We start from the raw sequence: 17,866 nt of genomic DNA on the forward strand, positions 1-17,866 counted from the left end.
TACGCTTGTCCTCCTCCAACTCCTTGAGCGAGAACCCGCAAAGATTGACTTTGGGGCCAAGTTTGAGGAGTGAAGATCTTGTTTTCCATTCCCCCATGTGAAGGACCACGCTATCGTGGCGCTGCTCATTGTGGAATTCGATCAGATCGATATCCTTTGATTTCAGGTGATCGGGCGAGTCAGGGGAGTGTACAAGTCTCATTACATTTGCCCGATTCATAGTGAGGTTGTCTTCGTAGCCCAATGTTCTCTCTAGAAGTAATCTAAAGGGGCCCTTGCCACCCTTGGCCTCTGATCCTTTGTCTACGTTTTTATTGTTGTGCCCTGATCTTGACCCCATATCTGGGTTTTCTGCCCAGGTCACTGTTCTTCTCATGACAATTTCCTGCTCATTTTGAGGTTTGTAATTTGTTTCTTTTTCTGCATTCCTCATTTCCAGTAAGTTCCTCTTACTCTCGAGGGTTTGGAAGGCCATAAGCCTAGTAGTGTCAGTAACCCCCCTCTCCTGAGCTTGGGCGCAGGCCTGGTTTTCCCTCTGAGTGTTGACTCTAGATTTCCACATACATTTCTTAGTTGAGTCAGCTCCCTGTACATTCAGTTTTACCAACAAAAGAGCGGGGTGAGCAACTGGATGATCCCCACACTCTTTTGGCTTTTGGTTAACCCCTTCTGACTTTTGAGCGGCACGCTTGAGCTCTAATATTTCTGGTGCATACTTTTTCTCTGAACAAGATTCAAAAGCCGGTGAGGCTGATCCCACGTCTTCACCCCCGGAGTCGTACATGTCTGAGTAGATAGATAAGTGCATGAGGGAGTTTTTCTCACTTTCGTTCACCCTCTCATTATCTGAGTAGTAGTCTATTCCTTCTGTAGGCTCCTTTTTTGATTTTGTTGAAGCTCCTACAGGCTTTCTTGAACTTCTCTCGTAGATTAAAGGTTGATCCGGTAAGACCAAATTTCTCGGTAGGGTTAGCCTTGTCTTAACTTTGGTACAAGCTGAGGCCTTCCGTGAATTAGAAGCCACTAAGTCTATCAGTTTTTTCGGCTCAGATGTCGGTTTTCCATAATTTCTGTCACCTTTTTTGTTGACTTGTAGTTTGTCACTAGCCAGTGTGGTGGGACCTGTCTTTGATTTAGTGAACAGGTCATACAATTTTGTATTGACGTTAGAGACACGCGCTCCTAATGGCTCAGTTGTCACAGGAAGCAAGGTGTCGGCCACCATAGGGATCGTTGAACTTGCATTTTTGATGGAGCAGCCGCCCGTCGTCTCTATGTTGGCGTCAGCCCAAGGAGTAAGATCAGTACTAGTAGATTGGTCCTGGTGTTTTGGCAAGTTAAGAGCGTCCTCTGGACCCTTGCCAGACAGTGAAGTCCCAGAGGTTGAAGGCTTTGCAGGGTTCACCAAGTCGGCCGAGATGCCACCCACTCCTTCTGATTGTGTCAGGAGTGGATCTCACCTGTATCTCGGTGTCTGATTCACTGGAGGATAATTCCGATCCAGATAGTTCTGTTGTCTCTTCGGAAATTCCTTTTTTAGAGAAGAGATAGGGTCTGTTTCGGGAATGCGCCACAATGGTTGCTATTAGGAAACAGACTGCAATAATGTATGGCACTTCCCTCTACAGCCCAATATGGGGGAAAAAGCCAGTGGCATAAAAAACCCCAGTAGTATTCAACTCCGAGACCGAAGGAAGAGGAATGTCCGAAGTCTTGGTCTTGAGATTCCGCAAACAGTACTTAAACAAAGGTTGGGCCGGAGATTTCCAAGAATGTCCTTAAGCAGAGGCTGGGCAGGAGTCTCCAAAGTCTGCAGACTGTATTACCAGGGGCTGAAGCATTCAAAAACCACTCGTTATCCAGATGGAAGGCAAGCCGGTGACACAGGAAGCTTAGGAGGAGGGGCTTCAGGTAAGCAAACAGGCAAAACGAGTATAACAGAAGAAATTGCGTAAGCAGAAGAGGAAAGAAAGGAATAAGGAAAGAAAACGGACTAAGAGAAAAGATACCCCCAATCTCCACGGAAAAAACTCACCGAGCCGTGATGAAACCGGAGCCTTTAGAGATAAGAGTGAAAACCGAATGTCGTGAAATACTTAAGCACAGGAGAGAGAGCAGGGGGAAAGAATAGGAGGTGGTAAAGATGGCCGAAAGATGCCGGTAGAAAAGAAAAGCTATAGGGATAGACCAAAAGCAAGCCTGGGAAAAAAAAGGAAGGTAACACAGAAAAATACAGATGAACGAATGGAGCTGAAAGTCTGGTAGGCAAAGTGGGAAAGAATCAGATGGGAAAGGAGACACAGGAGGGAAGGAGAATCCGAGGCTGGAAACGCTGGGAGCACTGAAGTAAACAGCTTCAGTGGAGCGAGGAAACGAAGATTGTTGCAACGCACTGAGGGGGCGTGGCTAACCTCGTTATGAATGCCACAAAACGTAACTACTAGAACGGCGCAGGAGGCGCCATAATGTGTATGTTAATGGTGCTTCCATCGGGAACAAAGCTTCCAGCCTCCAGCCCTCATGACAGTATGCCTCCTTCTTGGGGTACCGACCCCAGGCTTACCCTGATAGAGGGTATGAAACTGTCGTACACATCTGGGAGCTGAGAGATTAGTCACAGGTTTCCAAGAGTCCTCGGCTTGAGAGTATCCTTTCCACCTCACTAGGTACTGGAGTCGACCTCTGTAGTATCTCAAATCCATTATTCTCTCCACTTCATATTCATCTGCGGGGGGGATTAGTATCTTTTAAAAGAAAGGTTCTTCTTTTCCTGTGGTGTGGGTCTGGGATGAACCTTTTCAACAGGGAAGAGTGGAAGACCGGATGTATTCTGCTGAGCTGAGAAGAGAGTTTCAATCGGAAAGCCACAGGATTAATGCGAGCAGTGATGGTATAAGGACCCAGATATTTGGGAGAGAATTTGGAAGGATGTGTCCAACGAGGTAAGTATCTGGTTGAGAGCCAGACCCTATCGCCTACTTGCCAATCAGGATTCTGGATCTGATGAGTATCTGCTTGATGTTTATATCGAGCTCTACTCTCCTGTAGGTTGATAAGAGAGTTCTTCTGTGTTCTGGTAATGTTTTCCAAGAGAGAGTCTATCGTGGGTAGACATGAAGCCTGGACATTATTCAGGGGAAAAGATCGGGGATGATGACCAAACACACAAAAAAAAGGTGTCATTTTAATAGCCGAGTGAAGGGTATTGTTATAAGAAAATTCGGCCATAGGAAGAAGAGAGACCCAGTTATCTTGTTGTTCGTTAACAAAACAGCGAAGATACTGCTCCATAGTGGCGTTGAGACGCTCCGTCTGTCCATTAGACTGAGGATGGTAACCTGAGGTGAGGGCCCGTTCTATTCCCAGTAGATCACATAAGGTTTTCCAAAAGGTTGAGGTGAACTGAGAACCTCTGTCCGAAAGAATAGTTTCTGGGATACCATGGAGTCGGACGATGTCCTTTAGAAACACCTGCGCCATCTCAGGTGCAGAAGGCATTCCTTTCAGCGGTGAGAAATGGCCCATCTTACTGAAGCTGTCTATGGTTACCATGATTGCTGAGTATCCTTGAGACTTTGGGAGATCTACCACAAAGTTGGTAGAGACATGTGACCACGGGGTTGTTGGAAGTTTTGGTTGGTGCAATAAACCAGCAGGTTTTGAAGTCAGACCCTTGCTCCTGGCGCAGATAGGACAAGAACATACATACAGTTTAATGTAAGACAGCATGTTAGGCCGCCAGAACATTCGTCTGAGTAGGTCGGAAGTAGCTGTTAAGCCCTTGTGACCAGCGATCCGTGATTCATGACCCCAATGAAGGACTCGTGACAGTAACTTGGTGTTGGGAATGAAAAGCTTTCCTTTGTAGAACCACAGTCCTTCTTTCTTGATTAATTGCTCCTGAACCAGCTTGGAAAGAGGTAGCATAGCAACCGGAGTCGCTTCCTTAACGTCCTGTAAAAATCTTGATATGGTATGGACGATTCGGACCTCAGGTAACAAAAGTTCCCCCTTAAAGGGTGGATTGACCCAACTGGAGGGGCTACGAGACAGACTATCCGCTAGAACATTCTTGCTGCCCGGGAGGTAAGTAATAAAGAAATCATATTGGGCGAAGAAGTAAGCCCATCGGGCTTGTCGAGTATTTTTACACTCCATTTGTTGTAGCACCTTGAGGTTGCTATGATCTGTGCGAATCTCAAATGGATGTCTTGACCCTTGGAGGAGATGTCTCCATTCTGAACATGCTTGCTTAATGGCCAGGAGCTCTTTCTCTATAACAGAGTAGTTGTTCTCGCTAGGCGTAAGCGTGCGAGAGAGATAGGCTATTGGGTGTTCCATACCATCTTGTTCTTATTTGAGAACAGCCCCCAGTGCCCCTGAAGATGCATCAGTTTCAACAACGAAGGGCCTTCGTTGGTATGGCTGTTTGAGAATAGGAGCCGAACAAAACGCCTTTTTTAATCCTAGGAACGCTTGTTCTGCGTCGTGATTCCAAACGAAGGGAATATCCTTCTTGAGTAGAGCTGTTATCGGAAGAACTGGTTCAGAAAAGTTGACGATAAATCGTCTGTAGAAATTTGAAAGACCCAAAAAGGCCTGTACCTCCCTTACAGGAGAGCGGGCTGGCCAGGAGAAAATAGCCGAGACCTTTTTGGGATCCATCTCGATACCATGTTCCGATAGGATAAAACCTAAATAGGGTACCGAAGGCACTGCAATCACACATTTTTCCGGTTTAGCCAAGAGTTGATGGCGTCTCAAGCGTTCCATGACCTCAGTGAGATGAACCTGATGTTGAACAGGGTTACAAGAAAAGACCAGGATGTCATCTAAGTACACTATAACTGAGACAAATAAGAGATCAGCAAAAAGACGGTCCATAAACCTCTGAAAGGCTGCAGGGGCATTAACTAAGCCAAATGGCATTACTCGATATTCATACAACCCAAAGGGTGTACGAAATGCCATCTTCCATTCGTCCCCAGCCTTAACCCTTAAGAGATGATAAGCACCCCTAAGGTCCCCTCGTTCAGATGTTTCAGGACCACTGCGGCGAATATTTTCCCCACGACATCCAAGAGGGCGATCGGTCTGTAGTTCCCAGGGACAGACCTATCACCCTTCTTGAAGATCGGTACGATTATCGATCTGGTCCAGGAATCAGGGATCCTTTTGAGTCTCATTATGTTGTTAAACAGGGTTGTCATAAATTCGGCCCATTTCTCCGGGATCTGTCTTGAGGATGTCGTATGTGAGGCCGTCCCGCCCAGCGGCTCGAGATGAATTTGACTTTTTAATAAAATCCACGATGCCCTGTTTCTCAAAGTAGAGATCCCATGGTTCATCCGTTGGTAGGTATTTTTGGGGTCCACCAACTTTCCCCACTGAATAAAGTTTGTGGTAGTGCTCCTCCCAGATCGTTGATGGGATCGGTTTTACAGTTATTGAGTCAACAGGAGTACATATGTCATTTCTTAGTTTCCAGATGCCAGTGATGTTTTTGCCAGTTACTAGTTTTAGCATCTTCTCAATGTCTTTTTGCAGTGTGAGGTGTTTATGTTGAGTGAGCCAGTTCCTGTAGCTGTTCCTGGATTCTTTGTACAGGACTAGATCACCTGGCATGTTAGATTTTTTGAATGTCCTCCTGCCCCTCCGGACGACCTTTTTTTTGGCTGCTATTTGTTGGTCGTAAGCATGCTTGTAGGTCGAGGGGCCACTCCTGTCCACCTCCTTTGTACGGAAGACCTTCAATACCTCAGTGTATTCAATGAGGTTAGCACCTTGATCGTACTCATCTGGTTTTAACCTCAATATGGTGTCCAGTACTGTACCCATGTCTTTTTTCTGGATTTGAATTCTGTTACCACCCGGAGTCAAGTCGAGGTGGTAATCCGGTAGATGTTGGGCCGGTGAAGTGTGATCTATGTCCCAGTCCTCAGTTACAAGTTCCAGAATGTTATGGTCACTCACGGCCGTTTGAATCACAGTCAGCGATGTTAGTTTCCCCATCAGTGACTCTGTTATAAACATATAGTCTAGGGTACTAACTTGATTTGCCCGTTTCCAAGTCGAGGCAGCTGGTTGATCGCCCGACAGGCTACGAATTACCATTAGAATGTGTCTACTGGCAAGTTCTTTTTCAAAATTGACTCCTCTTAACATATTGTTCGTAGTGTTCAGAGGCAGAAACTCGATTTTGCTCCCCTTTTTATCGAAGCATTCCATATTGAAGTCGCCACAGAGGAGGACCTCCAAGTTTGGACACGAGATCCTAGCATCATCGATCGCTTCAAGGAGTACTTCCTTGAAGTTATCCTCTTGACTTTCTGTGGGTCTCCAGTAAATGTTGCATATGAGCAATTTCCATTCCAGTCGGATGGCCCGAACCTTGGTGTTTGTTTGGACTGTGGTTAATTGGATCCAAGGATTTTGGTTTTTGGATGAAGTCACCCTTAGGCCACTTGTTCGCCTTATGCCCAGTAAAAGGCACAAACTTGGTCTTCCTTTACTGCCCTTTACGGCCGGGTTTAAGAACAGTTCGTACCCATCTAAGAGAGGAAGTTCGCGCAGCCATGTTTCTTGCAGGCAGAAAAGATCGTATTTGGTTAAGTCCGTAGCCTGATTTCCGAACAAGTGGGAGAAGCCCCTTGTGTTCCAGCTCATTATTTTTTTCCTTTTGGCCACGGTGGTAAGTGGAACATAAGTCTGATCCGGCTGGCATTATGATTTAGTTTCTAGGAACCCCGCCAACCACCTCCAGTCGTCTGGACTGCTTGCGGAGTTCTCCTCAGATTTGTCCGGGGAGGTGCAAATTGAGGCTGCTCGGACGTCGATCTGTGAATCGTCCTGGGCCCTTTTCAACACCTGCAATGGACAACCCCACCCACTAGTTGATTTAAGCTTTTGGGATCCTCTTACAGTGTGGTCCCTGTCCTTGGTGTCTTTAGGGCGGGTACGCTTGTCCTCCTCCAACTCCTTGAGCGAGAACCCGCAAAGATTGAGTTTGGGGCCAAGTTTGAGGAGTGAAGATCTTGTTTTCCATTCCCCCATGTGAAGGACCACGCTATCGTGGCGCTGCTCATTGTGGAATTCCATCAGATCGATATCCTTTGATTTCAGGTGATCGGGCGAGTCAGGAGAGTGTACAAGTCTCATTACATTTGCCCGATTCATAGTGAGGTTGTCTTCGTAGCCCAATGTTCTCTCTAGAAGTAATCTAAAGGGGCCCTTGCCACCCTTGGCCTCTGATCCTTTGTCTACGTTTTTATTGTTGTGCCCTGATCTTGACCCCATATCTGGGTTTTCTGCCCAGGTCACTGTTCTTCTCATGACAATTTCCTGCTCATTTTGAGGTTTGTAATTTATTTCTTTTTCTGCATTCCTCATTTCCAGTAAGTTCCTCTTACTCTCGAGGGTTTGGAAGGCCATAAGCCTAGTAGTGTCAGTAGCCCCCCTCTCCTGAGCTGGGGCGCAGGCCTGGTTTTCCCTCTGAGTGTGGACTCTAGATTTCCACATAAATTTCTTAGTTGAGTCAGCTCCCTGTACATTCAGTTTTACCAACGAAAGAGCGGGGTGAGCAACTGGATGATCCCCACACTCTTTTGGCTTTTGGTTAACCCCTTCTGACTTTTGAGCGGCACGCTTGAGCTCTAATATTTCTGGTGCATACTTTTTCTCTGAACAAGATTCAAAAGCCGGTGAGGCTGATCCCACGTCTTCACCCCCGGAGTCGTTCATGTCTGAGTAGATAGATAAGTGCATGAGGGAGTTTTTCTCACTTTCGTTCACCCTCTCATTATCTGAGTAGTAGTCTATTCCTTCTGTAGGCTCCTTTTTTGATTTTGTTGAAGCTCCTACAGGCTTTCTTGAACTTCTCTCGTAGATTAAAGGTTGATCCGGTAAGACCAAATTTCTCGGTAGGGTTAGCCTTGTCTTAACTTTGGTACAAGCTGAGGACTTCCGTGAATTAGAAGCCACTAAGTCTATCAGTTTTTTCGGCTCAGATGTCGGTTTTCCATAATTTCTGTCACCTTTTTTGTTGACTTGTAGTTTGTCACTAGCCAGTGTGGTGGGACCTGTCTTTGATTTAGTGAACAGGTCATACAATTTTGTATTGACGTTAGAGACACGCGCTCCTAATGGCTCAGTTGTCACAGGAAGCAAGGTGTCGACCACCATAGGGATCGTTGAACTTGCATTTTTGATGGTGCAGCCGCCCGTCGTCTCTATTTTGGCGTCAGCCCAAGGAGTAAGATCAGTACTAGTAGATTGGTCCTGGTGTTTTGGCAAGTTAAGAGCGTCCTCTGGACCCTTGCCAGACAGTGAAGTCCCAGAGGTTGAAGGCTTTGCAGGGTTCACCAAGTCGGCCGAGATGCCACCCACTCCTTCTGATTGTGTCAGGAGTGGATCTCACCTGTATCTCGGTGTCTGATTCACTGGAGGATAATTCCGATCCAGATAGTTCTGTTGTCTCTTCGGAAATTCCTTTTTTAGAGAAGAGATAGGGTCTGTTTCGGGAATGCGCCACAATGGTTGCTATTAGGAAACAGACTGCAATAATGTATGGCACTTCCCTCTACAGCCCAATATGGGGGAAAAAGCCAGTGGCATAAAAAACCCCAGTAGTATTCAACTCCGAGACCGAAGGAAGAGGAATGTCCGAAGTCTTGGTCTTGAGATTCCGCAAACAGTACTTAAACAAAGGTTGGGCCGGAGATTTCCAAGAATGTCCTTAAGCAGAGGCTGGGCAGGAGTCTCCAAAGTCTGCAGACTGTATTACCAGGGGCTGAAGCATTCAAAAACCACTCGTTATCCAGATGGAAGGCAAGCCGGTGACACAGGAAGCTTAGGAGGAGGGGCTTCAGGTAAGCAAACAGGCAAAACGAGTATAACAGAAGAAATTGCGTAAGCAGAAGAGGAAAGAAAGGAATAAGGAAAGAAAACGGACTAAGAGAAAGGATACCCCCAATCTCCACAGAAAAAACTCACCGAGCCGTGATGAAACCGGAGCCTTTAGAGATAAGAGTGAAAACCGAATGTCGTGAAATACTTAAGCACAGGAGAGAGAGCAGGGGGAAAGAATAGGAGGTGGTAAAGATGGCAGAAAGATGCCGGTAGAAAAGAAAAGCTATAGGGATAGACCAAAAGCAAGCCTGGGAAAAAAAAGGAAGGTAACACAGAAAAATACAGATGAACGAATGGAGCTGAAAGTCTGGTAGGCAAAGTGGGAAAGAATCAGATGGGAAAGGAGACACAGGAGGGAAGGAGAATCCGAGGCTGGAAACGCTGGGAGCACTGAAGTAAACGGCTTCAGTGGAGCGAGGAAACGAAGATTGTTGCAACGCACTGAGGGGGCGTGGCTAACCTCGTTATGAATGCCACAAAACGTAACTACTAGAACGGCGCAGGAGGCGCCATAATGTGTATGTTAATGGTGCTTCCATCGGGAACAAAGCTTCCAGCCTCCAGCCCTCATGACAGTATGCCTCCTTCTTGGGGTACCGACCCCAGGCTTACCCTGATAGAGGGTATGAAACTGTCGTACACATCTGGGAGCTGAGAGATTAGTCACAGGTTCCCAAGAGTCCTCGGCTTGAGAGTATCCTTTCCACCTCACTAGGTACTGGAATCGACCTCTGTAGTATCTCAAATCCATTATTCTCTCCACTTCATATTCATCTGCGGGGGGGATTAGTATCTTTTAAAAGAAAGGTTCTTCTTTTCCTGTGGTGTGGGTCTGGGATGAACCTTTTCAACAGGGAAGAGTGGAAGACCGGATGTATTCTGCTGAGCTGAGAAGAGAGTTTCAATCGGAAAGCCACAGGATTAATGCGAGCAGTGATGGTATAAGGACCCAGATATTTGGGAGAGAATTTGGAAGGATGTGTCCAACGAGGTAAGTATCTGGTTGAGAGCCAGACTCTATCGCCTACTTGCCAATCAGGATTCTGGATCTGATGAGTATCTGCTTGATGTTTATATCGAGCTCTACTCTCCTGTAGGTTGATAAGAGAGTTCTTCTGTGTTCTGGTAATGTTTTCCAAGAGAGAGTCTATCGTGGGTAGACATGAAGCCTGGACATTATTCAGGGGAAAAGATCGAGGATGATGACCAAACACACAAAAAAAAGGTGTCATTTTAATAGCCGAGTGAAGGGTATTGTTATAAGAAAATTCGGCCATAGGAAGAAGAGAGACCCAGTTATCTTGTTGTTCGTTAACAAAACAGCGAAGATACTGCTCCATAGTGGCGTTGAGACGCTCCGTCTGTCCATTAGACTGGGGATGGTAACCTGAGGTGAGGGTCCGTTCTATTCCCAGTAGATCACATAAGGTTTTCCAAAAGGTTGAGGTGAACTGAGAACCTCTGTCCGAAAGAATAGTTTCTGGGATACCATGGAGTCGGACGATGTCCTTTAGAAACACCTGCGCCATCTCAGGTGCAGAAGGCATTCCTTTCAGCGGTGAGAAATGGCCCATCTTACTGAAGCTGTCTATGGTTACCATGATTGCTGAGTATCCTTGAGACTTTGGGAGATCTACCACAAAGTCGGTAGAGACATGTGACCACGGGGTTGTTGGAAGTTTTGGTTGGTGCAATAAACCAGCAGGTTTTGAAGTCAGACCCTTGCTCCTGGCGCAGATAGGACAAGAACATACATGCAGTTTAATGTAAGACAGCATGTTAGGCCACCAGAACATTCGTCTGAGTAGGTCGGAAGTAGCTGTTAAGCCCTTGTGACCAGCGATCCGTGATTCATGACCCCAATGAAGGACTCGTGACAGTAACTTGGTGTTGGGAATGAAAAGCTTTCCTTTGTAGAACCACAGTCCTTCTTTCTTGATTAATTGCTCCTGAACCGGCTTGGAAAGAGGTAGCATAGCAACCGGAGTCGCTTCCTTAACGTCCTGTAAAAATCTTGATATGGTATGGACGATTCGGACCTCAGGTAACAAAAGTTCCCCCTTAAAGGGTGGATTGACCCAACTGGAGGGGCTACGAGACAGACTATCCGCTAGAACATTCTTGCTGCCCGGGAGGTAAGTAATAAAGAAATCATATTGGGCGAAGAAGTAAGCCCATCGGGCTTGTCGAGTATTTTTACACTCCATTTGTTGTAGCACCTTGAGGTTGCTATGATCTGTGCGAATCTCAAATGGATGTCTTGACCCTTGGAGGTGATGTCTCCATTCTGAACATGCTTGCTTAATGGCCAGGAGCTCTTTCTCTATAACAGAGTAGTTGTTCTCGCTAGGCGTAAGCGTGCCAGAGAGATAGGCTATTGGGTGTTCCATACCATCGTGTTCTTGTTTGAGAACAGCCCCCAGTGCCCCTGAAGATGCATCAGTTTCAACAACGAAGGGCCTTCGTTGGTCTGGCTGTTTGAGAATAGGAGCCGAACAAAACGCCTTTTTTAATCCTAGGAACGCTTGTTCTGCGTTGTGATTCCAAACGAAGGGAATATCCTTCTTGAGTAGAGCTGTTATCGGAAGAACTTGTTCAGAAAAGAAGACGATAAATCATCTGTAGAAATTTGAAAGACCCAAAAAGGCCTGTACCTCCCTTACAGGAGAGCGGGCTGGCCAGGAGAGAATAGCCGAGACCTTTTTGGGATCCATCTCGATACCATGTTCCGATAGGATAGAACCTAAATAGGGTACCGAAGGCACTGCAATCACACATTTCTCCGGTTTAGCCAAGAGTTGATGGCGTCTCAAGCGTTCCATGACCTCACTGAGATGAACCTGATGTTGAACAGGGTTACAAGAAAAGACCAGGATGTCATCTAAGTACACTATAACTGAGACAAATAAGAGATCAGCAAAAAGACGGTCCATAAACCTCTGAAAGGCTGCAGGGGCATTAACTAAGCCAAATGGCATTACTCGATATTCATACAACCCAAAGGGTGTATGAAATGCTGTCTTCCATTCGTCCCCAGCCTTAACCCTTAAGAGATACTAAGCACCCCTAAGGTCTAGCTTGCTGAATATACATGACCCTTCAACTGCCTCCAAGATATCTTTTATCAAAGGCATCGGGTAGCGATCTCTCACTGTGATCTTGTTTAAGCCCCTATAGTCAATACATGGGCGTAGTTCACTTGTGTCCTTGTTGGCTATGAAGAATAAGGAAGCCCCTGCTGGAGACTTAGACGGACGAATCAATCCATTTTGGAGGTTTTGGTCTAGGTATGTCCTCAATGCTTGTTTTTCTGGTAAGGTTAAAGAAAACATACGTCCAAAGGGTACAGTAGTACCTGGAACGAGATCGATAGCACAATCTTCGGACCGATGAGGGGGCAAGTCTTTGGGTATCCTATCTTCAAACACATCAGCAAACTCATAAAAAACGGGGTGAATGTTAAGAACCCGAAGGGAACCAGAAGTTCCTGATGGGCTAGAGATAACAGTTGCTTCCGTCTGTTTAGAAGAGCAGCAGTGTTGGAAACAGAACTCAGAGTCGAATTTTAAGGTGTTGAGGGACCAGTTAATAACAGGATTGTGTTGGCGGAGCCAAGGGATTCCCAATATAATGGGGAAATGTGCTGCTCTTATCACATCAAAGGTGAGGGTTTCCTGATGAATAGAGATGCATACCTTGATGTCGACTGCAGCTTGTACAATAGGTCCCGAACATAAGGGACGGCCATCCACCCCTTCCACCTTTTGTTCCTCTGCCTTAGCTACAAGGGGAATACCTTCTTGTTTAGCCCAATTGATCTCTAAGAAATTACCAGCTGCCCCGTTGTCAATGAGGGCTAAGGCATTCTTTTTGGGACGATTCTTCCACTGGAGTGACACTTGAAGGACCATAAGTCGGGCGTCTTCTCCTGAAGTCTGAGCACAATGAGAGCCTTCCACTGAACCCTGGTAAGTGGCTCCTTCTAAGACCGGGGTCCGTCGTTTCCCCGACGTCTCGGAGGAACCTCCGGGCAATCCCTGAGGAGGTGTGCTTCCGACGCGCAGTACATACATAAGCCCTTTTCCTTCCGTCGGTTTCTTTCTGTGGTTGAAAGAGGACCCCTGGTCGTACCAATCTGCATGGGTTCTTCGCCGGAGCGATGTGAACCCTGGGTGGAAGTAGGTGACGGGCCAGGGATCAAAGATGTCTGAGTTCGGGTTTTCCTTTTCTCAGATCGTCTTTCCATGAGTCGGTAATCTCTCTGCAGGACTAGAGTATACAAGTCGGTTAACGTCGCCGGTCTAGGAACTCGTGCCAATTCGTCTTTCAGGTCGTCATGGAGACCTCTTCTGAAAGCCGTGTATTGCACTGTGTCTGGCCAGCCCACTTCCGCCGCCAGCTTCTTAAAGGTAGAAATATAGGACATTAGGTCCATCAAACCTTGTTTAATATCAAACAAGGCTTCTCCTGCAGAAAATCCGATCTCTTGTCTTTCAAAGGTTTGGCGTAGCAGGGTTATGAAGGCGTTATAGTCTTGTAAGACAGGATTGTTGGACGTGACCAACGGAGTTGCCCACGCGAGGGCATTTCCGATCATGTTGGATATGAGAAATCCTACACATGTGCGATCTAGAACGTAAGTAGTAGGTCTGAAGGTAAAGTATATCATGCACGCATCCAGGAACTCCTTAACCTTTTTGGGTGAGCCATCAAACTTTCCCGCTGCCAAGGACAATGGTGGTAAATCCGTCTGGTGGGCTTCTCTAGCGACTGCCATTTGACGGAGAACTGCATTTTCTGCCTTAACTCCCTGCAGTTCGAGGGAAAAGTTCTGTACAGCGTTTATTAGCTCCTGGACTTGTTCTGCCGTGGCCATCTTTGGGCGTTGCAATCTGTCTGGAGTGGATCTCACCTGTATCTCGGTGTCTGATTCACTGGAGGATAATTCCGATCCAGATAGTTCTGTTGTCTCTTCGGAAATTCCTTTTTTAGAGAAGAGATAGGGTCTGTTTCGGGAATGCGCCACAATGGTTGCTATTAGGAAACAGACTGCAATAATTTATGGCACTTCCCTCTACAGCCCAATATGGGGGAAAAAGCCAGTGGCATAAAAAACCCCAGTAGTATTCAACTCCGAGACCGAAGGAAGAGGAATGTCCGAAGTGTTGGTCTTGAGATTCCGCAAACAGTACTTAAACAAAGGTTGGGCCGGAGATTTCCAAGAATGTCCTTAAGCAGAGGCTGGGCAGGAGTCTCCCAAGTCTGCAGACTGTATTACCAGGGGCTGAAGCATTCAAAAACCACTCGGTATCCAGATGGAAGGCAAGCCGCTGACACAGTAAGCTTAGGAGGAGGGGCTTCAGGTAAGCAAACAGGCAAAACGAGTATAACAGAAGAAATTGCGTAAGCAGAAGAGGAAAGAAAGGAATAAGGAAAGAAAACGGACTAAGAGAAAGGATACCCCCAATCTCCACGGAAAAAACTCACCGAGCCGTGATGAAACCGGAGCCTTTAGAGATAAGAGTGAAAACCGAATGTCGTGAAATACTTAAGCACAGGAGAGAGAGCAGGGGGAAAGAATAGGAGGTGGTAAAGATGGCAGAAAGATGCCGGTAGAAAAGAAAAGCTATAGGGATAGACCAAACGCAAGCCTGGGAAAAAAAAAAACGGAAGGTAACACAGAAAAATACAGATGAACGAATGGAGCTGAAAGTCTGGTAGGCAAAGTGGGAAAGAATCAGATGGGAAAGGAGACACAGGAGGGAAGGAGAATCCGAGGCTGGAAACGCTAGGAGCACTGAAGTAAACGGCTTCAGTGGAGCGAGGAAACGAAGATTGTTGCAACGCACTGAGGGGGCGTGGCTAACCTCGTTATGAATGCCACAAAACGTAACTACTAGAACGGCGCAGGAGGCGCCATAATGTGTATGTTAATGGTGCTTCCATCGGGACCAAAGCTTCCAGCCTCCAGCCCTCATGACAGATTGTAAGCTCAACCTCTCTGATCTCATTGTTTCTCTGTCCTTAATTATTGGCTCCAAGGTCTGCAATAATACAAGTCGACCATAGGTGGGTGTTTTGCTTTGGTTTATGAATTTGGCCATCACCTTGAATAAATATAAGTGGGTAGAGACCGGTGCACAATGTAATGTATATGTCATTTATGTTTTTAGATTCGTCGTTTTGTATGAGAAAAGGGGAATGAAACTAAAGTTCAATATAAGCACGACTGTCCTGAAGATGGCCCAATACCTACCATATTGACCATCGCAGACTACGATGGTTCCTGAAAGAAGGGCCGAAACATATGTCGACCTAGAGGAAATTCCAATGTGTTTTCCGTTGTCATGCATACTGTAAACAGCCAATATGCTCAAAAAATTGTAATCTGTCAAACCCCTAGTCCATAGATTATATGAATTGGAATGAAAGGTGTGATTGATGAATGAACAATCCTATGAATGTTTTTATGTTATGGTTTTATGTAACTATTAAAGTGATTTACAATTTTGTATTCATCGGACTCAGTCAAATAATTGGCTCACTAAAGGTTTGTGGGACTGTAGAAATATAAAACAGTTCTATTGCACTTTCACCTGTGTCATCGACAGGCCGTAGAGAGAGGGGTAGTCAGTCTGGTTTGTTCCTTGTTCTTAATTATTGGCTCAATGATACTCTTTAAGATTTCTGCAGTCTGATCAGCACTTTTGTCCAGGTTTGACTGGATCGCCGTGACAAATCCCTCTACAAAAATCATTTTAGAGTATAGCATAGCAATGGTAGTTGTGTGATCCCGTAGCTGCTCGTTTTGTGTCTCTATTAATTTCATGTATGGAGCCATTACGAGCGCAAATGCTGTGATCATTTCGGTGTCTATTTTGCGGTCATTTTTGAGGGGTTCATCCGCCTGAGTGGTGGCCAAGATCGTCAGGAGATCTTCATCCATGGGTGAAGGTTGTCGTCTGAATCGTTTAGTAGGAAACGGTGCCTGCTGCGGAAAGACCCCTTTGTGATGCCTCGGAGAATAGCCACTAGATTGATTGTTGTCCGGTTGTGGGGTGGCACCCCCCTTTGAGTGCGTTGACCCCTGAGCTAAGGACACATGTCCCCGATGATCCAAATGACGGGAGATAGGCCGCCTTACGGTAAGGTCAGGATCCCCGAGCTGAGAGTTAGCTTTTTTAGATTGGTGCTCCTTGTGAAAGTCTGGAAGGAGTAATCCAGTATGATATGAAATGCCGAAGGGTTTCCAACCTCGGTTTGGCCTTTGATTGTTGTACTGAAAGTCTTTTATCCTGTTATCTGATCCAAAGACAAAGGGATTGACTGCATGGAAGTCGCTAAACTTTGTTAAAGTATCAGAAGTGTCATTGGCCCCACTTCGTTCATTTTGAGAGGCAGAGGGGGGGCTCTGTGAAGGCGTTTTTAGTAGAGCCCCACCCGGTACTTCCAGTAAGGGCTCCTTAGTCCTTGTTTCCTTACCGGAATCCATAGATTCGCTGCCCACCACTCCAGAGGGAGGCACCTTGTTGGCAGATTCCGGGGGTGGCTTGGATTGAAGATGAGGAGTGTCGGCCCGTTTCACTGGGCTGGTCTCTTCTGCGGCCCCCTCGGTCATTTCTACTTCAGTTTGCAGGATATTGGCACGCGATATGGTTTTACAATTGATTGCCACTTCGAGATAGAGTTCATGGACAGATTTATCCATTTCTTCCTGTGAAGTCGGACTGACGTCCACTATTCAGTGGTCCTATGCCAGCTATTTGTGGGCTTGGATGTCTAGAGGAGAGTGTACCTCCCCTACTGGGTCTTTTGATCGGTAGTCCTAGTAGATGTAGGCTGTCCGTGAGGCCCTCACGAGAGATGGCCCACAACAAGTTAGGAGGTGTGATAATAGACGTTTGACAGTGTAATTTAGAGGTGAAATTTACGTACCGGCCTTTGTGCCTCGATGCCGTAGACTGGCTGAAACTGCACTTTACCGCACTTTGCGTTGCTTCGCAAGGGAGGCCGGGTTTTGTGCAGTAGAGTCTCGGTGGGGAGGCTGGAGGCGGAGCGCCCGCTCAACGCCGGCTCCTTGGAGCAGCACAATGCTTTAGCTGGTGTTTTCAAAAGGATCCACGATACGCTGCAATTTCCAATGTCCAGTTGGTTGCCAAATAGCGTGACTGCTGGAAATCCTGTATGGTAATGTCACCCACTCAATGCGCTTGATATTCACTGGTGTATAGATGTATCCAGAGGGGATCAAAGAGGAGCCTCCGCAGTCTCCCGTCCGGCGAATGCACCACCAGCGCCTAACAGCCGCACAACAGCCAGCGCCCTTTACCCCTGTCGGGCTTAACGCCGCGAGGGTGGATGTCTCGGCGCTTTAAGGAAGTTCAGAGTCACGTGAGCGTCACGTTTAGAGCACAAGCCCCGCCTCCTCCAGGAAGCAAACAGGCACACGGGCACCAGCAAGAGCCCTTTCAAACTCGCAGTGCTGGCTATGAAAACAACGTTCCTTCAGGCAAGTGAAATTCAAGTAGTGCAGCAGCGTTCGCCACTCGGGCGGATGTCTCAGCGCTTTAAGGAAGTGCAGAGTCACGTGAGCGTCACGTTTAGAGCACAAGCCCCGCCTCCTCCAGGAAGCAAACGGGCACACGGGCACCAGCAAGAGCCCTTTCAAACTTGCAGTGCTGGCTATGGAAACAACGTTCCTTCAGGCAAGTGAAATTCAAGTAGTGCAGCAGCGTTCGCCACTCGGGCGGATGTCTCGGCGCTTTAAGGAACTTCAGAGTCACGTGAGCGTCACGTTTAGAGCACAAGCCCCGCCTCCTCCAGGAAGCAAACGGGCACAAGGGCACCAGCAAAAGCCCTTTCAAACTCGCAGTCCTGGCTATGAAAACAACGTTCCTTCAGGCAAGTGAAATTCAAGTAGTGCAGCAGCGTTCCCATAGTTATACTAAAAAGCAGCCAA

Source organism: Ambystoma mexicanum, chromosome 11, assembly GCF_040938575.1.
Source record: "Ambystoma mexicanum isolate Mex_15411 chromosome 11, UKY_AmexF1_1, whole genome shotgun sequence".
NCBI classification, from domain to species: Eukaryota; Metazoa; Chordata; class Amphibia; order Caudata; family Ambystomatidae; genus Ambystoma; species Ambystoma mexicanum.